Source organism: Panthera tigris, chromosome E1 (assembly GCF_018350195.1).
Source record: "Panthera tigris isolate Pti1 chromosome E1, P.tigris_Pti1_mat1.1, whole genome shotgun sequence".
Taxonomy (NCBI): Eukaryota; Metazoa; Chordata; class Mammalia; order Carnivora; family Felidae; genus Panthera; species Panthera tigris.
In genome coordinates, this window is record NC_056673.1 from 53,182,805 (window position 1) to 53,210,183 (window position 27,379).

The following is a 27,379-nucleotide window of genomic DNA, read 5'->3' on the forward strand; positions in this document are numbered from 1 at the left end:
AATTTTTGAATCCTCATGGATTCAGGGACCTCAGACCGAGAACATCGTGCAAAATGAAAACCACGTTAACCTTTGTTTTCATAACCCAGGGGCCCGGGATGGGGCCCACGGGATGTCTGGTGTCCCTCTGATGATGTAACCGGCCAAATCTAACAGGGCCCAGGGATGAAACCTCAGCGCCCAGCGAATGCGGCAACACTAATTAATAAATCACCAGCCACAAGAGCTTTAAAAATATCCCCAACATATCATTGGAAATGATCTGGTTGAGTTAACACAAATAGGCAAATCCTCATCTGCTAAGTGCAGAAAACTTCAACCCACTGGAAAAATACCTTCCTTCTAAACCCCATTTACAAAACATATAATGAAGAGTAGTCAGTGATATATATATTCACTACGTACTACATATGCACAAACAAAATCAAAAGGCCAGTCCGAAGCAGGGAGAGAGGATAATCTATTTACTTATTATGTTTCCTTCCTGTTGGTTTCCCAGGAAATCAGAATGAGTTGGGGGAAGAAATTCAATTATCAACATGAGTGTGACAATGCTTGCTAAGAATTTGGTTCTGTTTCTTTAATCATTTATGGGATTATTATGCTTCCTTTATGTAATTAATGCCAAATTTGAGCATGAAATAATGACTCAACATGGGTGAGTATCCACCCTGGCACGTGAAGAGATCAAGGCCCATGGAGGCCCTTCCTGAGAGTCACATGGAAATTTAAGAAAGAGCCAGGTCATTCTCACAGTCTTGGCAGATGACCCTCCAGTTCAAATATACCCAAAACTAAAGCCTATAACTGTCTCTAAACCTCTCCACACGCAGACTGCTTCCTTTTTGTAAAGCTGTAAGCATAACTACATTAAAGAAAAAGTCTCCGGTGTCCCTATCCTGATGACCGTCATTTGTTCCTACCCTTGTCCAGTTCATGCTTTTGTGTGTGTGTGTGTGTGCATATTTGTGGTCAGTGCAAATGGTAAAGAGAATAGATGTGGGATCACACTGCCTACCAGGGGATCATGGCTTTGTCAACCATGGGACTTTGGCTCTGTCAATCATTAGCCATAAGGCTTCAGAGAAATGCTGTATCTGTGCCTCAGTGCCTTTGTACTAAAATGTTTTTTGGTTTTTTTTTTAAGAGAGAGACAGGGCACAAGTGGGGGAGAGGCAGAGAGGGAGGGAGACAGAATCTGATGCAAGCTCCAGGCTCCGAGCTGTCAGCACAGAGCCTGATGCAGGGCTTGAACTCACAGACCGTAAGATCATGACCTGAGCCGAAGTCGGACACTTAACCGACTGAGCCACCCAGGTGCCCCTTGATTATACATCTTAATGTACAGTTTCATATTCCACTTGTTTCACTTAAAACTCCAGAAACATTTTCTACATTTCTTAGCCTCTGTGACTCTAGTTTTTAATGCCTTAAGGGAATTTTGCTTAGGTCTGAGCCCATCATTTGCAAAACCATTTCTTTTTATTCAAGTTTAATTCCGTTTTCTAGACGCTAAAAGCTGCGGTGCCTCATCTTGCCACATGGGGGCATACTCTTTCGGCTCCCTCCCACCTAGGAGGGGCACCCACCCAGGAAAAGTACCTTCTTGACCTCAGGCACTAATTCTTTGTTTTATGGCTTCATGGTTCACATATACCATGGGAGCAGAGGGCTGACCTACCCCAGGAAACACACCCCCACACGTGAGGAAAAGCTCCTAATGCAGAGAGAGAAACTTTGTGCAATGATTCTTAAATCTTCCCCGGGCTTACTTGTAACTCCTAGTTAGCCAACAACTGCTTTCCTAACATTGAACCACAGTGGAGCTGTATCACAGGCACATTTTGCAAATTCAGGTATGTGCCGTTGAAAACAAACATGAGAAAACTCCATTTATCCATTCCTCCCTTTCTCCTTTCCATCACTATCCTTTCAAAGAAATTTTGGCTTCAATCGCCCAGAAAGAGAGAGGTGTTCGTTGAAATGGTAAGAAAAATGAATTCTTGGCTTTGGAGGTTCTGGGTGAGGGGCAAGTCTTGGCGGTTTAAGGGAGAAAAAGGATGTTCAGGGGGGTGATTTTGACTCTTCAACATTTTTGCCTTAAATGCTGTCTTTAGAACCCACTGGGCACTTGTGTTAGGAAATGGGAAGGTGTGAGTCGCTGAGGCTGGCAATTGAGTGCAATCCATCTCTCGATGCAAAACCGGGCAGCCAAGATGATGCTCGTGGCACCCTCACCCGAAAGAAGTTCCTCAGCTTTCCTGAGCCCTACGAGGCTACTCACCCATGAGTGTCCTTAGATCCTCCACAACCCCTTGGAAATGCCAACATATATGCTGCAAATGTGAAGTCCTGGCATAAAGCCAACAGCATGGCATTCATTTAAATGTTGCCCATTCCATAAGTTTTATGGGCTCCAGTAGTCAACGGGGGGCTGGCCAGCCGTTCGACCCACCTCTCCACCATTGGGCAGGTGCCCCAAATAAAATACCCCTGCTGGTAAATACTCCTGCTGGTATAGTAACTGCATTCTGACTATAAAGATATAAGTACATAGCAAAGCAACCTTGGAAACTCTAAAAATAGACAGAAGAAAATTTAAATCACACATAAACACATCACCTAAAAACATATATATTTGGAGTTTGGTATACTTCCTTCCGTGCTTTTTTGCCTGGTTTTACGTAACCGGGATAGCATATTATACAACTGAAGACTGCTTTTTATTCTCGCTAAACATAAGCATTTCCCCCATATGACTGAAAACTCTTAGAAGCATTTCCAGCAATAGAAATTATTATTTACATTCTCATAGTGTTGGGCATTTAGGCCATTTCTAATTTTTTTTTCTATAAATATCACTGCAAAACCTTTCACCTGTATTAACAAGCAGAAATTTGAACAAAATTCCCAGAGCTGAAGTGTTGATGAAAGGGCGGTGGTGTGTTTGGCTAATTAATTTCCAGAAAGGCCATGCCATTTCCATTTCCATGAGGAAAGTTCACGAGTTCTCACCATGGCATTTCTTAGTCGGCATGGGTATTTTTCATTTAAAAATAAATGTATCCGCTTATGAAGGAAATGACATTTCCCTTCATTTGTATTTCTTTGACTACAGGTGAAGTTGAACATTTTTCAGAGTTTCAGGTGTATTTATTTCCCCTTTTGTGAAGGGTCCTCTGTCCGAACAAGGCCTCTTTAATGATATATGATTAACTAACTCCTTACGGACACGGGTAATTTTCCTGTGAGGCTCTGTGCTTGTCGATGGTACCTGAGACCCGGCTGGGAGCGGCGGGTGTTCTCACACATCAGACAGGTGTATCCATCTGGCCAACCTGGGATTCCAGCCTCCCTTTAAAAAGTTCCTCAGGGCGCCTGGGTGGCTGAGTCGGTTGAGCATCCAACTTCTGCTCAGGTCATGATCTCGCGGTTCGTGGGTTTGAGCCCCGCGTCGGGCTTTCCGCTCTCAGCCTGCTTCGGGTCCTCTGTCTCTCTGCCTCTCTCTCTCAAAATTAAATAAACATTTAAAAAAATCCCCTTTGATATTCCTCAAGACAGTGTACTGCCTTTTAAAAAAAGTAGGGGGAGAGGGGTCATCCGCTTCATTTATGCTGCTGGCTGGTATGGTCCCCAAAGCTGTGTTTCTCTCTCAATATTGAAACTCTACTTTTTTTCAAAAGCAGGATACATGACCAGCTTCTCTTCCTTCCCTAGTCTTCTTGCTACCCAATGACCCTGGGACTCTTGTAAGTAACAGCAGTTCCACAAACATTACATATGGCGAGAGGAATCTAGTGTGGAACAGGAGCCCTGCTGGAGCTTCCAGATTTAGCAAATAAAAAAGACGGGGTGCTCAGTTGTAACCGAATTTCAGATGAAATGAAACTTTTTAGGATAAGTATATCCCAAATATTGCCTGGGATATACTTATCGTAAAAAGCATTCATTCTTATTTGACCCTGAAACTTACCCGGATACCCTGTATTTTATCTGACCGTCCTACTTGTTGCCCCATTTAGCGTCTCAGTTCTCAGGTGGGGAGAGAATGCGCAAACCGCATTCTACTCTGAAAGCAGCCACACACTCTTCTCAGTGCAAAAGTGTCCAAGGAGACGCTGCATTGGTCATATGTAATCCAGGGCAGGAAAAGATTCCACTGGAGATGAAGGAAACTTCATGGAAAGATAACTGAAGTATTTACTATGCTTAATTACTAACCCTTGAGCAGAGAAGCATCTGGAGTTTAAGAAATATGATGCAAAACTTATTTACAGGGGTTACCTGGGTAGCTCAGTCGGTTAAGTATCCAACGTTGGCTCAGGTCATGATCTTACGGTTCGTGAGTTCGAGATCCACATCGGGCTCTCTGCTGTCAGCACAGAGCCCGCTTTGGATCCTCTCTCCCGCTCCCTCTGCCCCTCCCCGACTGGTGCGTGCATGCTCTCTCTCTCTCTCTCTCTCTCAAAAATAAACATTTCCCAAAAAACCTGATTTATAATCTCTGTAACTAGAATAGATGTCTTCACTTATCGTTCTAAACATCATGAGCCACACGATTATCAGAGGGTCAAATGCTGCCTGGGTAGGGTGGCTGGCGATTCCCCTGTCTTTTCAGTCCATATTTCCCAGGACCTGTAAGTAACCCATGCCTCGCCTATTGATGCTTACAAATAAGCAACTGCTTAGCGACAACACAGACACAAATGGATCTGCATAACTGGTAAAAAATTAAATGTACCTCCGAAGAGATGGGCTCACTCTTAGCGAGAGATTTCTCATCCATTAAGCAAACCACCCACTAAAACATGGCTTTTTCCAACTATCTAAGGTAATAATTTATATTCTCAGCCAAGGGAGCCAAAATATCCAATAACATTACCTACCAGGTCAGTTCTTCTGCTGCAAAGGTACAAACAACCAATTAATCAACATGAACTCATTCCTGATGAATTGAATGTGGTCTAAAAATAAATCCCAGGTGGGCTCCAGAGCTGTCTACCCTGCATGTGTGTGTTCAGCACAGATGCTCCCGTGGGAAAGAGATCATTCTAGCTTTGGGGGAGTCCAGCCGCAAAAGACATTTGTTTCAAAAAACTCCCAGCACACTCATCGGAGAGAGACAAAGGGCATCCTGAAAAATACCAGTGCTTGTAAGAGCTTTGCAAAGGACTCTCGGCCGACCCCAGAAAGATGGCGGGGCGGGGGGAGAGGGGGGAAAGGCGTGTGCTTAACCTACATGGTTGTCAATTACCGGGTCAGGGAGGAGGCACCCAGGAGAACAGCACCCACTTCGGGGCTCTTGTCCAACAGCAAATATTAACTTAATTGTCATTGGTTCACTTTCCCCTATGACATAATGCTGTTCTGCTGTCCTCTCTAATTCTGAGAATAAAGATCAATAGCCTAGACCACTATATCCCCCAAGTGTGGAGTAAAAGTCCATCCGTTGCTGGGTCACGGTGGGAGCTCGTAAAACACCAACTCCTGGAGCCCGTCCTGGAGCTACTGGGTTAGAACCTGTGGGCGAGGGCACATCGTGGATTCTGGGGCCCGGGAATCCACCACATGCTGTCTCCCACCCTCACCCCCAAGGTAATTCTGATACATTCTGGATTTTGAAAATTAATATTTTAGACCACTTCAGTGCTACTTAATCCAAGTACTTCCTTAGTCTCTAAATTTACGTCAGTCCAGGGGCACCTAGGTGGCTCAGTCACCTGATTCTTAGTTCTACGTGGGCACCTAAGGACACACATGACTGCCAAACGCACGGCGGGGGACGGAGCAGGGGGGAAGGCAAAGGAATTTAAGACCAGAAGGTAAAAAGTAATTGTACCATCCTGACAGAAACCATGGTCTCCTTACATCAGATGAAAATCCTTTTTTTTCTTCTTTTAGAGAATATGGACCATCACCAGGAAAGGCAGCCGACAGCAGAAGAATTGAGAGAAAAATCAATTCCCCCCCAAACAAGGCATTCTCTTATCTCCCCTGTGTCTACAGAGAGTCTATGAAGGGTCTAGGTCGACCTAAACTCTCCTTCTATTTCTATCTCGCATTTCCTCTCTTGTCCTAGGGCTTGGCCACCAGGAATCCCAACACGACACTATCAATGACACCGTTAGGTGCCACAATCACGAGAGCGCACACATGGCCAGTATTAACCAACAGCATTACGGTCTGCAAAGGGCGCTGGGAAAAAAACCTTCCTTTTGCCTAGGGGCACGTGACTGAATGGAAACCGCGGTGCTGGAAAGGTTCACGTGGATCTAAAATTCCACAAACGTTTTTCTTGGTCCGGGGATTTTCTTGCTTTTCAGGATATGCACAGTCGACACGGGAACACAGTTAGTGGCTGGAGATAACAAGGAAGGAAGGAAAAGATGAGCACAGGCCTGAAGATGTGTGGTTTGTTGGTTGTCTTGGTTACAAGAAGGTAAGGGAGCTTTACCTGGAGAATTTTTGCCCATGGCAGGTTCAGCGGGGAGAATTTACGAGGCACGGGCCTCAGGGAAGGGCAATAGAAGCCAAGTCAGTCATCAGAAGAAAACTGAGGGGCTCGTGGAATTAACCCAGGAAGGCCACAGAACCCACCCTGGAACCCCAACAGAGCCAAGGGAGACCAGGACTCCTGCTCCACCAAAATGCCACCACACACCCATGTGGCAGCACCTCCGTCCTCAAGGCTGGACGCCAAATGCCCCAGCTCAGGTCACTGGCACTGAGTCCTGGCCACTTCTGCTGGGATAACTTTGCTACCAGGTCCGTCCCACTGGCCAAGCCACGGTCAGCTCTAGCTGCAATAGAGGCCGGAAGTCCAACTTCTACCCTGGGAGACAGGCTCCATCTTCCACCGGGACTCCAAGGTGGGGGGAAAGGAAATACCAAGCACAGTCAAGAAGTTTGGAAGATAAGCCATTACAGGGGGAGAAGGAGGGAGAGGGGGAAGGAAGGACTAGGGAAGACTAACTACCATAGGGAAGCTTTATTCATGTCCTTGGACATCCATGGCTTTGATATACTTGTCTATATTAAATTTGCACCAGGTCGGGGCATCTGGGTGGCTCGGTCAGTTAAGCGTCCGACTTCAGCTCAGGTCATGGTCTCACGGTTCGTGGGTTCGGGCCCTGTGTCGGGCTCTGCTGACAGCTCAGAGCCTGGAGCCTGCTTCGGACTCTGTGTCTCCCTCTCTCTCTCTGCCCCTCCCACAGTCGTGCTCTGTCTCTCCCTGTCTCTCGAAAATAAACATTAAAAAATTTTTTTACACAATTGCACCTGGTTTCCTGCTGTCCTTAGAAAGCCACAAATAAATGAATGAAACCATGGCATAGAAATCTCAGGTCAACTCTATCCCTAGTCTTCTACACACAACCCTGTGCAAGTCCCAACCTCTGAAGGTCTCAGCTTCTTCCAACTACAAATAAGCTGAACTAGGTAGACTTCGGGGCCCCTTCCAGCGCGAATTCTATGCTCTGCCACCGCTGGCCTACATGGTCGTTCATCCCAGACAAGTAGGAGAGAGAGGCTATTTCCAATGTCAGTGTTCATCCAACTCTGTTCTAGACTAAGAAATGCCCCAAGATGAGCTTCAGAGACAGCACATTCACTGTTCAGAAAGTAAGAACGTCCACTGAATGAGGAGCAAATTTGTTTGCCCAGAGGAATCGGCATCTCTTTCTGCCCTAAGACGAAAAGCATTATATTCCCTTTAAATGTATTATGATTCTCTGACAATACAAACATTCCCAGACATTACAGGAAATAGAGAAAATACTGATAAGGGCACAGGGAAACTAAAAATCATTCACCACCCAGAGGGGACCACCTTGAACAAATCCTGACAGTCTTTTTCATATTTATGCTGTATCTGTATAGATGAACATACACACACACACACACACACACACACACACACACACACACACACACACGTTTTTAGGTGAATCATACAGTTCTGAAACATGACTTCACGTAGTGGTAAGGTGTGAACATACTCCATATCATAACATAATAATCCCCCCGAGTCAGTGGTTCTCAGCCAAATCTCCATCACCTACTGGAGGTCAAGAAGGAACAAGGCAGAGTTTCCAGTAGTCAAACAGAGAACTAACAATATATACTCAAGATTTTTTTCTTGTCAGAAGAAAAGATGTGTTAATTGTCCAAACCATTTCAAAGTCTGGGTCAACCAGTTACCTTCCAGGCCTCTAGTGAGCTTTGATGCTTAGAGTACTAAAAGTCATCTGGACAGGAATTATAAACGGGCACTTTACAATTGGCTAAATGTTGGCTGAACTTGGAAGGGTCAATATTTATTACTGTTCTGGGATTTCTGTGATATAAATGTTACCTTCAGGGTGGTTTCTGAGCCCTTCGTTTTTCAGGCTCAATTTAAATGGTGTAGTAGAAAGAACATGTGTATGGTGTGTGTGTGTAGCGGGGGAGGGGGGGTCTTCTACAGCCTAAATTCCGTAATATTTAACCGCTTTCCAGTGCATCTTTGGTCTGTGCACAGGGCCACCACCTCTGATGCCTGAGCAGCGCAAAGGGCTGAGTCCTTATGCTCACAATGGCACAGCGCTTAGCACAGAGGAGGTCCTTAAATATTTGTGGAATGAATAATGGAAGCCAAGCACGCTCTTCCCCAGAAAAGTGTGCGCGCACATCTACAACACAGAACATTTTGCACATGTTTTCAGAGAGTCTATGGTTTTATTAAAGGTTAAGACCCTCGTTCCGAAACATCCTACTGATTGACCAACCAACATTTATTTATGCAAATGACTTCCATATGGACATCCATCACAAGGGTCAGCAAATGTTTGGGTAAAGGTCCAGATAATAAATATTTTAGACTTTGTGGGTCATTCCAGCTTCCTGGAAAACTACTCAACTCTGCCTTTGTAGCGCAAAGGCAACAGGCAAATGAGTTGGTTTGTCTGCATTCCAATAAAACTCTTTTTTACAAAAACAGGCCAGATCTGGCCAGCAGACTGTACTTTGCTGGCCCCTGATCCAGGCTACTAAAAGCAGGGTTTTTAATGGGGCACCTGGGTGGCTCTGTTGGTTAAGCGTCCGACTCTTGGTTTCAGCTCAGGTCATGATCTCACAGCTTCATGGGTTCGAGCCCCACATCGGGCTCTGCTGGCAGCACAGAGCCTGCTTGGGATTCTCCCTCTCTCTCTCTAGCTGCCCTTCCCACACTCATGCTATCTCTGTCTCCCTCAACATAAATAAACTTAAAATTTTTTTTATAAAAAGTAGGGTTTTTAGGATTTCTTTAAGATTCAATTCTCTTAGTCATCAGTAGCCCTCATGAGAATTATTCCTAAGCCTTTATGTTCCCCAAAGAAGTTTATGGCCTGGGCCCACCCAGTGGCTGGTGTGGATAATTCAGCCATGTGTGAATCATAATGGAGGTCACTGGTCAGCTTGACTAACTCGAAAGAAGAGTCCAGAAAGTGAGTACCATGACAGAATGCTGCGTCCTATGGACACCTTGTGGTGTCCATGCAAAGGTTTGCCTTGACATTTGCAAGCATTGTCTGTCCTTTCCCCCAACACTCCGTGCTTTGCGTGGCCCATCCGGACCTGCCTGGGCTTGATAAACCAATGGATGAACCTGAGTTCAGTGTATGTGGATCTCCAAGAAACAATATGCAGTGGGTGGCAGACTAATCTCACTGTGGACTTTTTTTTTTAGCATGCTAACTATTAGAGCTGCCTACTAACAGAAGACATTACTTCGACCTCATCCTCAACAGGAGACCAAAAAAAGCAAAAAGAGGAGGGACAGTAGATGACAACCTGAAAAAAGGACACTCTAACCCTCAAAGGCTTATGTAAACACCGACCCCGCTGTGAAAGGCGATGGCCCAAGATAACCTCAGGACCCTGCCTCATGACCTCCTCTCTCTCCCCGATTCAGGTTCAATGATCACCAATTGAAATGCCTATTCTGCACCATGCAAGACCCCACAGGCATGGTCGGCTGGAAAACTTTTTATCTTCTTTAATTCTAGAAGCAACCCTGGGAGGTAAGTTCTTGCAAATCCTATGTTACAGGTAAGGAAGAGGTTAGCTCAGTGGCCTACCCTAACATCCTTTCAACCAGCCGCCCAGCCATTATTCCCAGCTCTGCCTCCTTCATGGAACTAACTGGTTGGTCCACCCCCAGTTTGGTGGGGTATGAAATTCTGCTGCCCCTACTTCTGTTTCCATGAGGAGGGACTTTGCCCTAAACACTCCTGGTCTTTTGTGCCACCCTTAATACCTCCCCATGGGGACAGAGTGAGTTTCCTGAGAGATGAATTTGGGGTTAGCTTCCCCGCCTTGCCCTGAGTGCCAGGGTGCCCACAGGCAGCCTGACTTCCAGTCTAGGCCTCCATGCTGCAAGGTTCACGGGATTCCCCAGCGTGTCTGTGAGTTGGTGAGTAAATTGGCCTAATTCCACAGTCCACCATCACGAATCCCATTCTGATGCACATCACAGCCATTGCCTCTAACCCAATCTTTGGGTATTGAGCGTGGAATTTTTATTTCCCTCCGCCTCCTTCGCCTCTTAAAGTTGATTCAGAGCTCGGACAGGGAAGACGGAGGTGTTCGGCAGGAGGCCTCTCCAACCCCAGTCCCCGACCCTAAGCCTCGTCTAGTCTGCAGGGCACAGTGGTCAGTTCAGGGGTGAACGTATGATCTGAGCCAGTGGCCTACGGATATTGCCCCGTGGACACCGCCCCCGTGGGCTGAAGCCCAGCCACGCGGGGCAGGAACAAGGAAATGCACCGGGTGCAGAGGCTGTCTTGATGGTACTGCCCTCGCTGTTCAGAGCCCGAGGCCTGTTCCTGAAGCTCCCCTTGATTCCACGAGCTTTCAGTACCTCTCCCCACGAGTGAGCAAATAAAAGTTGATTTGGCTTCAGCTGGATGAGTTGATTCCTGTCGCCAGCAATCAGAAGAAGTCTGACTGAAATAAGAAAACCTCGGCTACAGAGTGATCCCGCTAGGGTAACACTGCCAGTTCACAGCAGGACCGAGAGTCAAGCCCCAGGCTCCTGACTGCTAGTTTGGGGCTGATCCCCACGCCCCCCCCCCTCCCGGCATCGCACCGCCACAAGCTTTCCCTGCCAGGGGAGCCTCCACCTCCACCAAAACCCAAAGACCCCCGACCCGTTAATTCTCTAAAGCACCAGGGGCACGAACACCTCTTTCTACCATGCAGACGCCTGAGGACGCATCTGACCACCACGCACTGCTGCCACGGATCCTCTGTGCTCACTCCCAAGTGGGGACAGCAGGAGGTTTTAGGGAGGATACGCCTGCTCTAGGAGCTTTGTTGCCGTGGAAGTCTTCTGAAAGGACTGGACTGGTGCTTCTGAAAAGAGGCCTTGATCAGAATTATCTGAAAAGCTTTAAAAACCCAGATTCCCAGTCTCAGCAGCAGACCTAGTGGGTCCGCGTGTCCCAAGGGAGGAGCCTGCCCACGGGCATCTCTGTGGGCTCTGAGGTGGGGCTGCTGCTGCTGCCGGCCCACGGGCCGGCCGGCATAGGAGAACCGCTGGATCACATGACATCAGTGTCTTTCCCGGCAACGGGCTCTGAGAATGCCCCACTTCATCAGCCCGTGCTGCCAGGCTGGTCCCTTCCAAGATCACCCACGTCCGAGCACACGTGACAGTCTCCGCTCTTCGGGCACCTTGTATTTTCCTAGCCTTGCTGAACCCTGGTGTCTGTAAGAACCCCGTAATTGCAAAGTAACCGGCCCGCTTCGGGTGACTGTTGGCTCTGTACACGTCACCCCGGGCTGCAAACAGAACAGACATTCGCAGGCCAAGAGGACTTGAACTTGGCCTGCGGGCTCAGACTCGGGTCCGCCTTCCCACCCAGTGCTCGCTGCCCATGCAAATCCCCGGTTCCCTGCACGGTCTCCTGGCCATGAGTTCTGGCCTCATTAACCACTCAGCCCATAGAAGCAGCCAGTCTCCTCAATCCAGCTGGTCCTGGTCCTTGGCCACCCTCGTCTCACCCCATTCCGAAAGCCTATCCAGAGCCGAGCAGGTTCGGGAAGGGAGGAGCCTGAGGGAAGCTAGGAGGAGGGCAGGGTGTACAGGTAGGCACAGGTGTCCTCCTGTGCCTTCCTCTCCTTTGCCACAAGGACGGCCTCCCGCACCGAGACTGAAGCCTCCAGACACTGATCAGATTCCACGAAAGCAACATGAAGAACAACAAGGGCTTATGTGGAGGTGGGACCAGTGGACAACTTGCACCTCAGCAGAAGCGCTTGCCAGGAAGACGTTCCAGGGGATCAAGGGTGGGAGAAAAGGGAACTGCGTTCCACAAGGGTCAGTAAAGAAAGTCCCTTTTCTGGGGGACAGGACGTGGTCGGGACCAAGTCTATTCTAAGACAGAACCTGCGATGGGCAGAAGCACCTGTATTCTGATAGGTAGCGATGAATCTGTTGTCAGCGCGGCCCTAAGGTGAAGCCAATGTCGAGGACGCTCATGGGTCGGGTGGGCTCATTTCCAATCAGCCTGGGCTTCTAAGCAAAGAGCAATGAGCACATCGAGATGCAAATACTTTACACATTATGTAAATGCAGCTAAATGTTTGTCTCCAAAAGTTTCTTGTCTTAATTAGCTAACTATTTCCCTGGCAATATTATCCTGCCATTAATCTGTTCAAGAAACATTTAGGAGAGTGCAAAGGTAAACTTCAGCACAGCTACCCACTGTGTTAAGAAGAACCCAGCTCTACAAGAATGAGTCCCAACTAACAAAGAAAATCCACACTTCCAGACTCATGGGTCCTCTCCACAAAGAACACATCGTACAAAGAACACAAAGTCACATCGTATTTGGGTAAACTTCCGCCAAGGTCGAACTTGTGGGTGGGGAGTGGACTGTGAACAGAAAAATCTGCTGGTGCCACCAGATGGGCACGTGGCCAACAAGCCCAGCAGCTCTTGTACCAATCTGCTACTTTTTCCGTCACGTCCCCATTCACCAGATGGGGAAAAGTGATTCGGACACAGAAGCCACCTGTTTCCCTTGCCAGGATCAATGGGGAAGAAAGCTACAATGGCTGTGAGCCCAGAAGTGTTCCTCTTATTCACCTTTTCAGGATGTGCAGGGGTGTGTGTGTGTGTGTGTGTGTGTGTGTGTGAGAGAGAGAGAGAGAGAGAGAGAGAGAGAGAGAGAATATGCACATGTGTGCCCACATGCAGATTATCACCAATTTATTTGATTTGAGGTGGTCTGGTAGTTTCTCCCAAACTTCCCCTGGGGGCTGTCAATCAAAGGTGGATGGATGGTGTGGGCAGGGAGGAGTAAGACAGACACGGCCTAAGAGGCTGGCAGGCCGGCTGAGGGCATCCTGAGGGCACACACCGCGGACATGAGGGGAAAGTCCACAGCAATCTCTCTGGCACGTTTCTGTTTTCTTGCCTCTTCAGGCTTTTCTCTTTCCCTTTTTTCCCAAGGCAGTGACAGAGGACTCTCCGTGGCTTTACATGAACAGGAACAGGAAAGAGTGGTTCTGGGGAATTGAGAACCTGCACTACCCATGGCTTCTCTGCCAGGTCATATCCCCAGCTCTACCGCTTTCTGCATATGCGTCTTTGGAGATGTCACCTGATACCCCCGTGCCTCGGTTTCCACATTTGCCAGATGCCTAACATTACCCGCCCCAAAGGGCCGTGGTAGGGGGTAGGTGAGAGTGGGCGTGGGGCCTCCCTGGCTGGCATGCATCGAGTGCTACACAAACCACATTTTAGCAGTTCCCAAAATGAACCTGTATCGCATTTATAAAAATATAAAAAGAAAGGCTGGGGCACCTCGGTGGCTCCGTTGGTTAAACACCCAACTCTTGGTTTCAGCTCAGGTCATGATCTCACGGTTGGTGATTTCCAGCCCCATCTGCACCGATGGTGGGGAGCCTGCTTGGGATTCTCTCTCTCCCTCTCTCTTTGCCTATCTCTTTCTCTCTCTCTCAAAATAAATAAACACTAAAAAAAAAAGAAGAAGAAGAAAAAAGGAAGGCTAATGATGTGCCTAGCACACTTAATCCGTTCTTAACTTAAGCCCAAAAAGGCAGAAGGCCATGTTGGGGCAGAAAAAAATGGATCACGATAGGATTTGGTGCAGAGTTTTCAAATACCTTCAGATCCCAATACTCTGTGCTGGCAGAGTTGAGCCCAGTCTTGGCTATAAAGTGAGAGCCTTTTAAGATTCATGGTCATGTCAACATTTTCAACTTTCAGGAAGGGTCACCAGCTGCTAAAGGTAATAGAGACTTTCCATCAATACTCGGAGAGGGCTTGGTGCCCTTTAAGACTGTCTATTCTGCTTTGGACTACAAAGTAATTTTGTCCTCTTTTCTTTCTTTCTTTTTCCTTCCTTCCTTCTTTCTTTTTTGAATAGCAGATTTTTCATCTAATGTCGTTTACTTAGACTAACATTAATACCAGTTTGCACTTCCTAAAAAATGTTACAACCAGAGAGATGGGGAAAAAGTAGGTCACTAGCATCCCTAAAGTGTGCTGGGTGGTTGTTTATTATCCAGAGAAAACTGTGATAGATAGATAGATAGATAGGCAGATAAAGTTTACATGTGCACACATGTGCATAAATACATACATGATCTATGTGCTATATCATATACTCAATGCTATTTCATTAGGCCATTAAATTTCCATTTTAAAATTTAATGTTTTTAAAAAATGTATACATATAATTTTTAGAAATTCACCTTGGAAACTGGATCGTTGAAATAGCACCCAACAGCTAATTTCCAAGAAGAATGAGGACTATTCCTTACTCCCCAGATTTCCCATCAACGTAAGTAGGAAGGGGAAGGGCCAGGAGGAAAATTGGTCTCTGGAAACAAATGTAGCTCCCAGGAGGGAAACACATTCTCTTTCTCTACCATTTTTGGTGAAGATTTAGGGGCTACCCTAAATCTTCAGAGGGCGTCTGTCTCTGTGTAAGGACACCAGGCAGGCACTATGCTGAGAAGTCCAGATGCCGTGGAGGACGCCCCGCATGGACCCCAGTGTGGGAAGCTTAGTTGTTGAGCCCTCTGCTTTCTGAGGCAGAAGGGCTGGGTCAGACAGGAGAAGACTGACAGAGAGAGCTATCTGTACTGACCTGAGGTCGCTTGAAGCTAAAGCACAAAGCGAAAAAACACAAACCAAAACAAAACCTGGTTGTGAGACAGCAGGAATAAAAACCATCGGAAGTCACGTGGAGTGGGGCTTACCAGTACGGTCAGTGTGGGGACAAGTGAGGCGGCCCTCATGTTCAAGGGCAGACCCTGCTTGGTGAAACGAATAGGATTTAATGGGGCAGAGCAGAAATGTTTGCCAGGCTGGGAAGAGACCTTCTCATGTGACCACAGGGGACCGTGAGGAATGGCTTGGTTCCTGGTGGGAAAGGAAATGCCATCCAGCGGGGGTTCGGAGAAAGGGAGAGACGTGGCTGCTGAGAGCTCCGTACTCCTTCAGCTTCCGCTGAAAGCAGAAAATAAATGCCTTGCTGAAAACGAAGGCTTCGGAAGGACATTCTCTCTAGGCGATGTCTGGATTACGACGGACCACGAATGTGAAAGAGGACCAATGTGGTGGCACCTGGGTGGCTTGGTCGGTTAAATGCCCGACTCTTGATTTCGGCTCAGGTCAAGATCTCACGGTTTATGAGTTCAAGACCCGCGCTAGGCTCTGTGCTGGCAGCATGGTGCCTGCTTGGGATTCTGTCTCCCTCTCTCTTTGCCCCTCAGGCCCTAAGAAAAAAAAAAAAGAGGACCACCATGAAACAGGGCTGGAAAATGTAATGTCAATTATGTCAAATGACACGGGAGCTCTCACCACAAAGAGAGGTGCAGGGCTGAAGCCGTGTGCGTGTGCGTGTGTGTGTGTGTGTGTGTGTGAGACTCTCACAGGCTGGGAACCACTGGATGGTACAAGAACCTAACTGAGGCCAGGCCAAGCAGAGTCTTCTGCAGTGGTTCTCAAACTTGAACTTGCAAAAACACATATGTACGTACATACGTATGCAAGCAAACAAATCAACCAACCTGCTCGTTTCAGTAGCGCATATACTAAAATTGAAGAGAAGCCAAGAAGGTAAGCCTGGCCCGTGTCCAAAGATGACACCCAAATGGGTGAAAGCATTCCGTATTTTCGGAAGACAGAGTTACTAATCAGTGGGCATAATATCTGTTAAGCAAGATGAATAAGCGGTTGGAGATCTCCCATATAACATTGTACCAAAGTCAACGATAACGTGTGTGTGTACCCTTCAAAATTTGTTAAGAAGGTAGGTCTCAGGTTATAATAAAACAACATTTTAAAAAGAAGGATCACTTAAATAACTTCCACGAAAATCATACTAAGTTTTTTTCAGGGCGCCTGGGTGGCTCAGTCAGTGAAGCATCCGACTTCAGCCTCGGTCATGATCTCATAGTTCGTGAGTTCAAGCCCCATGACAGGCTCTGTGCTGACAGCTCGGAGCCTGGAGCCTGCTTCGGATTCTGTGAATCCCTCTCTCTCTGCCCCTCCCCTGGCTCGCACTCTGTCTCTCTCTCAAAAAATAAACAAACATTAATTTAAAAAAAAAGTTTTTTTCTTCAGTGCAGTTGCTTGGAACTTCTGGGAGAACTGCGCAGGGCTCCGGAGTTTGAAGGTGTGACAGGCACCCGAGGGAACATAGTTTAGAGGAGAAAGAGGGATCCAGAAACACACAAAAGAAGCCCGTTGAGAATGGACTCCCTGGCTGTTATGTCCAGCCCAGATTCCCTGACAAGTGTTTACTAGGAATCCTACTTAGGACTCTTACCAGTTTTGTTCACCTTGCACCAAACGGGATAGATTTATCCCCTTAGGGGTGTATCCCCTCCTCTCGTAATTTCTATTAGAATGACAGATTCCACAATCTTCCTCATTCGCCAAACCAGGAACGTGGGAACAAGCGCCTGGGCAGAAAGCCCACGGAACCCATTCTGAGAAACCCTGTTCCAGGAGGACCCAACCAAAGGAAACCCATGGAGAGACACCAGGTGAGGGTCCAAGGGAAGTGGCAAGGAGGTGTGCTTGCCCACGGGACAGCCTGTGATGCCTTTGCGTGTAAGGTTCCAGTCGGAAGCACGGGAGCAGGAACAGAATATCTGACCGAGACAGAGCTGCCGGGCACATCTCAAAACCATAAACCACCTCCCCACCAAAATCTGTCCCACTCGATGCCAGTAGAACCCCGAGCATGCGGAGAAGTCACGTCTGGGCTCAGCAAACAGGACCTGGCGCGCCACAGGGTGGGCTATACAGAGAGCAGTGTGCCTGCTGCCATGGTAACCGGTGATCCGCCAGGAATGGGGAAGGAGGTGCTCTGCTAATTGACACCCAGGCGACACTTTAGCATAAGCCCCAAGGAAGTTAGTGCTCATCCTAGATTTTCTCCTATCTCTTTCTCCTCTGTCTGTTCATGTCACCAAGTGGCTTTAAAGTATCCCCTTCCCCCTAAAAAGAAAATCATGCACCAAGATAAGACTTCTGATAACCACTGAGCAGAATCTCCTTTCCCCCTCAAGCACCACACTCAAGCAGAGCCTAAGATCCCGTTACTCCTTCCTGTTAGTAGCCTATCCATCTCAAAGGAAACTGATTGCCAAAAAGATTCTCAAAAATGCGCTGGCCTCACCATCACCACCTCCCTGGGCACCCAGGACAAATGTTCTCACCCGGCAGTATGACCGAGGATCACCTGGGGAACTTCACCAGGTAGATGCCCCAACCGATTCCCAAGAGAGTTGATTTAAGCAAATCAGGAGCAGAGCAGGAGTACCTGCACTTTTTTCTCTAGTGCCCCAGAAAGAAGAGGAATGTGGACCACAGCTCTGGGCTTCTCTTAGATCTGTCCCTTATAGGGCAGGCTGAGCTCAGCTACGGTTGCCCACCAAACTAGCCATGGGGCGTGAAAGGGTTAACACGAGATTTTTCCAACCCCCCACCCCCCCCACTACTGCAATGCTGAGTTGTCTCCCTCCTGGTTCTGAGTATGGTGGATGCATATGGAAAACACCTGCAGCTGCAAGGTGAACTGGGAAAGCAAGCATGCCCACAACCCCAAAATAGTTACAGATGTACTCCCCACGTATAAAAGGGTCCCCACTCAAAACCTCCCTCCCTGCCGAACAGCCTAACAGAAGTCCTGACCTGCCACTTATATTAGTCCTGTCGAATTTGAACGCGGATTGGCATTTTCATTTCATTGTCAACATTACGGAAATGTCAAGTCACAAGTCTTAAAAAAGATACGCATCGTGAAGCTCCGGGAAGTGACACGTATGTAAGGGGCACTGCCTACTGCCTGGCAGAGCCTGGGACACCTCAGACCTCGTGAACAACTCAAGACAGGACACGGTACAACGGCTGTGCAAATTTACATTTCTCCTAGAGACAGGTCTGTTTCCAGCAAGATTTAAACATTAAGATACAACCAAAATCTCCCTCCACAATGCCTAGAAATGACGGATGCAATAAACAAAAGGGTTTTAAATGCACATCTGAGCTTGCAACAAAGAAAAGGGATCACTGATGACAAGGAAGCTATAAACCAGAGCCTAAATACCAAAACCGGTTCAGGTTCAGATGTTGCTTAGGGATTACCGAGGCCCCATTAACGGGTTCTGAGTGTTACCGTCCTCATGCAGCAAAGATGAGGCCTTGTGCCACACGAGGCAGGTGGTGAGAGTCTATAAATGCAAGGCTCACGAAATTCTGTCCCTATGTGGAAGGGGGCAGGAAAGTAGGACAAAAAGATCCATCCAGCTGCACAGAGAGACAAAAGAATGATTACATGTTTCTGCCTGGTTCCTGGAGGAAAAACTGTTTGAAGAACAAGAACCATGGGCTTTCACCTTAATCGTTCAGGGTTCTGAGTCTCTAGTGTCTGCTGGGCTGGGAAAACCCCGACTTGGACGTCACTGTAAAAATCAGTTCCGGGCTAACATCACTATAAAAGGGTCTTACAGAAGCAAGTGCAAAACCATGTTGAAGGTCCTCCCATGATCCAGGGCCTTGGGAATCCTTCGAGCGAAAGCACACCCCACTAGAGAAGTACCGGTCTAAAAAGTTACAAAGCCAGGGCACTGGGTGGCTCAGTCGGTTCAGTGTCTGACTTCGGCTCAGGTCATGATCTCGCACTTCATGGGTTCGAGCCCCGTGCCGGGCTCTGTGCTGTCAGCTTGGAGCCTGGAGCCTGCTTTGGATTCTGTGTCTCCCTCTCTCTCTGCCCTTCTCCTCACTCACACTCTCTCTCTCTCAAAAATAAATAAAATATTAAAAATAAAAAGTTACAAAGCCTACGAGAAAACAACACACCGACAAATGGAGTCCGTGATGCACCAAGGAGAAACATGGCTTTAAAATATAAAATATGCCTAACCTGACATTAAAGACACGAAACACATAAAAGAAGAAATCAAAACTGTAAGAAAAGAACGAGCTGTAACAAAGGGAAGCAGACACAGTAAAAAAAAAAAAAGCCAGAGACAATTCAAAAATAAAAACTAGTCATTGCAATTAAAAACTCAACAGTCTGGGGCGCCTGGGTGACTCAGTCGGTTAAGCATCTGACTTCAGCTCAGGTCATGATCTCACACTCCCATGAGTTCGACCCCCGCATCGGCCTCTGTGCTGACAGCTCGGAGCCTGGAGCCTGCTTCAGACTCCGTGTCTTCCTCTCTCTGACACTCCCCCGTTCACGCTCTTTCTCGGTCTCAAAAATAAATAAACATTAAAAAAAATAAAAAATAAAAAACTCAACAGTCAACTTAAAAAGTGGGTGACAATCAGCTCAGTGTCTAATCCATGAACCAGAGAAGAGCCCACAGAGAGATAAAGGGATAGAGAACATCAAGGAAAGTATAACACGTGGGGCAGATATATAAGAGCATAGAATAAACATCTATTAAGTGCTGCAGAAGACAATGAAGAATGAGGAAGAGGTAAATTTGAAGAGATAATTGCTAAGAAGAGATACTTGCTAAAAACTTTCCAGAAATTAATAATAATAATAATAATAATAATGAGTATTCAGCTTAAATAAGATAAAAATAGAGAGGGAGGCAAACCATAAGGGACTCTTTCTTTTTTTTTATACAAATGTTTATTTATTTTTAAGAGAGAGAGGGAGGGAGAGACAGAGTGCTAGTGGGCAAGGGGCAGAGAGAGAGGGAGACACAGAAAGGGAAGCAGGCTCCAGGCTCCAAGCTGTCAGCACAGAGCCCGACGTGGGTCTCGAACTCACGAACCGTGAGATCATGACCTGAGCCGAAGCCGGACGCTCAACCGACTGAGCCACCCAGGCACCATAAGAGACTCTTAAATACAGAGAACAAACCGAGGGTTGCTGGTGGGGTGTTGGGTGGGGGGATGGGCTAAATGAGGGATGGGCACTAAGGAGGGCACTTGTTGGGATGAGCACTGGGTGTTACGTGTAGGGGATGAATCTCTAAATTCTACTCCTGAAACCATCATCACACTGGATGTTCACTAGCTCAGATTTAAATAAAATTTAAAAGAAATAAAAATAAAGAAAAGAAAACAGAAAATTAAAAATAAAAGCAACAGCAAAAATAAATAAATAAATGCGTAACTAAATAAAGAGGTAAGTCTTTGAGTGATAAGAAAAGAAGAGTTCTCCAAGTCTTACGCAGAACAGCACCCGCACACACACGTACACATACAACGCCCCACCATGCTGAAACCGAGAAACACCAAGACAAATGAAAACGATACCAGAGGGAAAGACAGAAAACAGAGAGGAGGCCGCTGCTGGATACGTCTTTGTGACGCTCACAGAGACCGCGACATGTAACACAACTCTTGCGGTCGAAGTGCAGTAATACTGCGGAATGATGTTGTCAACGTGCCAGAGGAAATAAAACTTTTCTGTCAACCGAGGCATTTAGATGCAACTCAGTTTTTCCTTCAAGAGTCAGAGCAAAATAGAGGTATTTTTAGATGAGAGAAGAGATGTTTATCCTTCTGGATCCTGAGTAAGGAAATAATAAAGGAAGAAAGAAAAGGGAAAGGGGTGTAAAGCGTGGAACGATGGCAAACAAAGAAATGGGCAGAATTGCTGGAAAATACACGCAACTGCTGATCATATAAAGCAATAACAAGAATTGATAAGCAGGATGTCATTAAAATTTAAAAGTTGGGCGGGGGGAGGGCGCCTGGGTGGCGCAGTCGGTTAAGCACCCGACTCTTGACTTTGGCTCGGGTCACGATCCCAGTGTCATGAGATCAAGCCCCACGTCAGGCTCTTCACTGACAGCAAAGAGCTGCTTGGGATTCTCTCTCTCCTTCTCTCTCTCTGCCTCTCCCCCCTTTCTAAAATGATAATAATAATAATATTTTAAGGTCTATTTTAAAGGTCTATTTTCTATTTTTTAATAGAAGTTTTCAGAAGAAAAATATAGACCCCCAATCTAGGTTTATTCTGATTCCCTCTATCTCCATTCGTGGTCTTATATAATAAAAATAATCAATGTCTGGTAAATGTCAAGAAATTATTAAACATGTGTTGGCTGAATAAATGAGATAATGGCTCCAAAGCATTACAACATCCTGAATCATTAGAGGATCCTAAATTAAGGACTCACTTATGCTTATTAAACTGTTATCAAAATGCTTATTCAAAGCTTTTTAATCATTATTTGAAATCAGAAGATTTATGTTAAAGCTACAGTTATCAAGAAAGTGTGGCTTATAAATGACAAACTTATACAGGATAGAATTATAGCTAATATAGGGGCACCTGGGTGGGGCGCCTGGGTGGCTCAGTCGGTTCAGCGTCCGACTTCGGCTCAGGTCATGATATCACGGTCCGTGAGTTCGAGCCCCGCGTCGGGCTCTGTGCTGACAGCTCAGAGCGTGGAGCCTGCTTCCGATTCTGTGTCTCCCTCTCTCTCTGACCCTCCCCTCTCCCACTCTCTCTCTCTCTCTCTTTCTCTCTCTCTAAAATTAAAAAAACATACTTTTACCAGATGATCCAGCAATCATGCCCCTTAGTATTCACCCAAAGAAATTGAAAACTTACGTCCTCACAACATCTTGCACATGGATGTTTATAGCAGCTTTATTCATAACTGCCAAAACTTAGGAGCAACCGAGATGCCCCTGAGCAGGTGAATGGATAAACATCCAGATGTTAGCACATCCAGACAAGGGAATACTATTCAACACTGAAAAGAAACGAGCTATCAAGCCATGAAAAGACATGAATGAGCCTCAAATGCCTATTACTTAGTGAAAGAAGGCAATGATGAAAAGGCTGTACGTGAACACAGACTGTATGTGTTCGACCGTATGGCATTCCGGAAAAGCAAACTACGGACAGTCAAGAGAGGAGTGGTTGTCGGTGGGGAGGGGGGATAGGAGGAGCACAGAGGATTTTTAGGGCAGTGAAAATACTCTGCATGATACTGTAATGGTAGATACGTGGCATTATACATTTGTTTAAAACCAAAGAATGTACAAGACCAAGAGTGAACCCTAATGTAAACTGTGGACCCTGGGTGCTAATGATACGTCCACAAAGGTTCTTTAGAAGTCACAAACGTACCTCTCTGGTCCGGGGGTGCTGACCATGGGGGAGGCTGTGCATGAGAGAGGGCGGGGAGTATATGAGGGAATCTCTGAACCTTCAGCCCAATTTTGCTGTGAACCTAAAATTGCTCTGAAAAAATAAAATCTACGGTTAAAAAAAATAAAACAATAACAATACTAGTAACTAACTTGGAGGTATCAGAAAAAAAAAAAGGTAGAACTAAAATGTTAGAAAACTAATATGGACGATGCCGGGGTAAACCAAGTCACAGCATCCAGGGCCCCGAAAGATTGCTAGGGAGGAGGGGAGAGAGATACTCATTAATTTCGAACATCATTAAGTCTACTATCCCTGTTAAAACGTCAATGGTAGCCACAAACCCGAAAGTGAATTTAAAACGTGCAAACAAATAAAGCGTGGGGGAAAAAAAGGAGAAAGTCGTGTAGAAAGGTCAATACACCCAATAAAGTCCAAAAGAGGGGAGAAAATAGGTGGTAAACAGAAAGAACAACACAAAAGAGGGAGAAGCGCTATCCGTCTTGGGTAACGCCATACCACCATCCCCAACACGTCTCCAAGGTGCACAGCCTCTGGTGTGCAGTGTGATGTGCGCACACACACACACACACACACACACACACACACACACATATTAGAAGCAAAATGGCAGTACTGAGAGACTACTGAAGGGGATCCCAAATACACCGTTTGGGCGTAAGGATTATTTTTAGCTTAAGGCAATTCAGCAACAGTGGGTTCAGGAAGAACTGTCTGCCTTCTCCCCTTCTGCCTAAGGGCAGGATATAAATCACCATTCCTAATGGTGCCTGCCCCTCCCTGTACCAGAAAGAGAACACACCAGAGATGACTGGTTTGCATCACAAACCTTACCAAATAATCCTTACCCACCATTAGTTTCCCCCATATATTTTTCCCCCACAATGTGTGGCCCCAGAAGCTCAGATTTTTTTTTTCTTTGTCTAGTAATTTGCCTAGTAATTTGACCCCATGTCAAAATGGTATATAAGTTCTCAATCCTAAACACTGCTTTGGGTTTTCAGGTCTTTTCTGTGGAGCCCTCATGCACATAAAATTAACGATAAAATTTTATTGTGTTTCTCCTGTTAGTCTGTCTTTTGTCAGTTTAATTCACAGGTCCCAGGCACTGAACGTAAGAGAGTAGAGGTAAAGTGTTTTTTGGGTTTTTTTCCCCTCCTCTACACTATCAAATTATCAAAGAATAATAATTCCAGAGGATGAATGGTTGGGAGGGAGGGGAAGAAAGACAAGAACTCAACCCTGGATGATGTTGGTGTAACCTTAATATTCACACCAGAGAAACAAAACATAAATAAAAATTTTAAGCCACACTCACTTATGAACATAGATGCAGGGGTGCCTGGGTGGCTCCAGTTGGTTAAGCGTCCAACTTCTGCTCAGGTCATGATCTACGGCTTATGGGTTCGAGCCCCACATCAGGCTCTGTACTGACAGCTCAGAGGCTGGAGCCTGTTTCGGATTCTGTGTCTGCCCCAACCTCTCTCTCTGCCCCAACCTCACTCACACTATATCTGTTTCTCTCTCTCTCAAAAATAAATAAATATTTAAAAAAAGAACATAGATGCAAAATGACTGTGGATAAAAAGAGACTATCTTTAGTATCTATCAAAAGATATCTATCAAAACTCTACCTACGAAACATCATATTAATGGTAAAAAAAAAAATTGAAAAGTTCTCTTCAGCGTTCATGAGATAGGCAGAATTCGAAAGATAGCACCCAAAGGTCCCCCTTCCCCACTTGTGTGCACATTTTGCATAATCCCTGGGACTGTGTATACAATGGATTTCACTCCCATGATTACAAAAAATTGACCTTGAAATAGGGAGATCAGCCAGGTAGCCTGGCCTCATCCCATGAGCTCTTTGAAAGTTTTCTCCAGCTGGTTCCTGAATAGGACGCCAACAATTTCTCTGGGGCTAGGCTCAGAAACGTGCATCGCACGTAGGCACCCCCAAAGAAATGAGCCCCAGCGTCGCCATCCCCAAGTGGTAGCAGTGAAAGGGACAAGAAAATCACCAGACAACGTTTGCTCTGCTGTTTGTCAAAATGTCCATTTGCAAGGATCTGGGAAGCATCAGGTTCTTACAGGAGAGAAAGGAAAACCTGTCCTCCACCCTTCTAGGTTCTGCAGCTGGGGCCTGGAGATTCAACAGACAAAGGGCAGACTGACAAGAGAAAAACAGAGTTCATTAACGTGGGCAGCACATACATACGTGGGTGAAGCTGGGTGATGAGTAACTCAAAGGGGTGATTAGAATTTGGGGCTTATGGAGGATCTAAACAAAGAGCAACAGATTTGTAGAGAAGTAACGAGACAAAAGCAAGGGGAACTGGGCTTGAAGGATGACAGACTGTGGGAGGGTAAATAAATACACGGAGGAACCGACAGGAGACAAGGGTTGTTTTCACTGGGCACCTCGTGGGCACTTCTCCAGGATGACAAGCATCTCTCGTGATGCACACAACTTCTGCCCTTCCTGGTACAAGGAGGGTGCCTTCCTCACAGGAAATTGTATGTCATGTTTTGGTTTTTTATTATTCTTTTTTCAATGTTTATTTATTTTTGAGAGAGACAGAGTGAGCAGGGGAGGGGCAGAGAGAGAGAGGGAGACAGAATCGGAAGCGGGCTCCAGGCTCTGAGCTGTCAGCACAGAGCCCGACGCGGGGCTCGAACCCACAAACCACGAGATCGTGACCTGAGCCAAAGTCGGGACGCTTAACGGACTGAGCCACCCAGGCGCCCCTGTGTCATGTGTTTAGGTAGGAAGGGAGAGGTCAGAGAGTCCTTCCTGCCTCTGCTGTTCCTCAAGCGTCTGCTCCAAATAATCGATATGCCAGTGGCACGTTTTGGGGTGGCGATCTCTGATCTGCCGCATCCTGGGATATTGGAGTGCGTGTTAAACATGCAACCCTGGGCTCCCTCCCTGGGGAATCCACTACTGTCAGCTGGTGGCAGGTTCACCTTCTTGAAGTGCGTTTTTAAAAACTGGTTTTCTTAACACTAAAAGAGCATAGAGAAGAAAAGAAAAGGGGTGTGTAATCCCACTGCCCAGATAATCCCTGATGGCATTTAAAAGCATGAAAATAACAGAGGTATGTGGTTAGAAATGCAAACAGAGGGGCGCCTGGGTGGCGCAGTCGGTTAAGCGTCCGACTTCAGCCAGGTCACGATCTCGCGGTCCGTGAGTTCGAGCCCCGCGTCGGGCTCTGGGCTGATGGCTCAGAGCCTGGAGCCTGCTTCCGATTCTGTGTCTCCCTCTCTCTCTCTGCCCCTCCCCCGTTCATGCTCTGTCTCTCTCTGTCCCAAAAATAAAAATAAAAAACGTTGAAAAAAATTAAAAAAAAAAAAAAAAGAAATGCAAACAGAAAAGGTTGAAATGAAAACCAGGAGTTTCCCTCCCCCCCCACCCCCCGCCAAGTGTCTCTTTCCAAGGTAACCAGTGATCAAGCTTCTGAGGCATTCTTCCAGAAAAAAATATCACATATCACATTAATTCCAGGACGTTCATCCTTTCCAATAGTTCCTTTTTTTTTTTTCTAACTCAAAAGGAATTATATTGTTTCTAGCTTTGTAGTTGGCTTTTTTTGTTTAACATGACCTGTAGATTTTTCTGCATCTGCATTTAAAACACCTCCCCTGTTTACCTAAATAGGTTGAAAGGAGGGAAGGGATCACATCTTTCAATCGGGACTAAAAGTAATTCTAATGGGGGGGGGGGGTGCAGTGAGCAGACCACACTCAGAATTGGGTCCTGGAAGACAGGTGTATTCATGTGAAACTCTCTCTGGCTGTGGTGTCCATCCCTGAAGAGGCCTCAGAAATGCCCTCCATGCCTCCCTAAAAGGCAGGACCGCAGAATACCTCTGAACACCCTGCCTTTACACAATATCCGGGTGCATCCTGTCACAGGACAACTGGGTAAATATTCCCATCCAGACTCGGGTTAGCCACCTGCAAGGGTCTCAGGATAATTGCCATTGGAGCGGGGGCGGGGGGGGGGGGGTGGCGCAAGGTTAGGCAGGAAATGATTCCTGGCTTTACCTCTGAGAACGGTGTGCCCAGAGGCGATTCATTCATCTGCAAAGCATCCCGAGTAGACCCCCAAGTCACCACTCACCCACTTTCAATCTTGGCTCCAGGCCCAAGCAAAGGGAGGGGAGAGAATGGTCCCCCATGGCCCCAGATGCTCTCCAGATGCACAGAGAACCCCCTCCCCCTACTCCCGTGGCTGCACTCCCCAGCAGATTTTTGGCTGACCGTTCAGTGGCTCCAAAGAGAACATTGCTGCTGGGCCCAAAGCCCCGATCTGCAGCCCCACCTGTCTTTTAATGGGAAAAGTTTGGCCTGCTAATGAGCCTATGATGTCCATCACCTAATTATCTCTCAAAATCCTCAGCGATCCCCCTTCCCTGGCTGCAGCAATGATGCCTGTCTCTGGGAGATCTGCAGGGGGGAGAGGGAAAGCGATGCCCCAGATCAGTGTTTTCGCTCCTGTCCCAGCGCTGGGGGAGGCCGGTGGTCCCATCCAGCAGACAGAGTCCTAAAGCGAAGGGAGCTAGAAGCCGAGACCCACATCCCACAGGCACCCCCAGAGGGAGAGCCTGGGGTAAGGCGTGCTCTACTCTGCTCCCCAGGGACAGTCAAGGGGACCAGGCAGGTACAACTCACCCACTCTGCCAGATTCTCGGACCGTTCTCTTGAACTGTGGGCAC

At 46.8% G+C, this 27,379-nt stretch overlaps 1 protein-coding gene and 1 non-coding gene across 4 annotated transcripts in view; one reads left to right on the forward strand and one right to left on the reverse strand.

The window, feature by feature from the left end:
* SLC39A11 (solute carrier family 39 member 11) overlaps positions 1 to 27,379 on the reverse strand; it is a 340,276-nt gene that overhangs the window by 149,725 nt on the left and 163,172 nt on the right. The gene's annotated exons all lie outside the window — the stretch shown is intronic.
* LOC122233835 lies at positions 16,071 to 16,175 on the forward strand. The gene has a single exon (XR_006211561.1). It is a non-coding gene; the product is annotated as a U6 spliceosomal RNA (small nuclear RNA).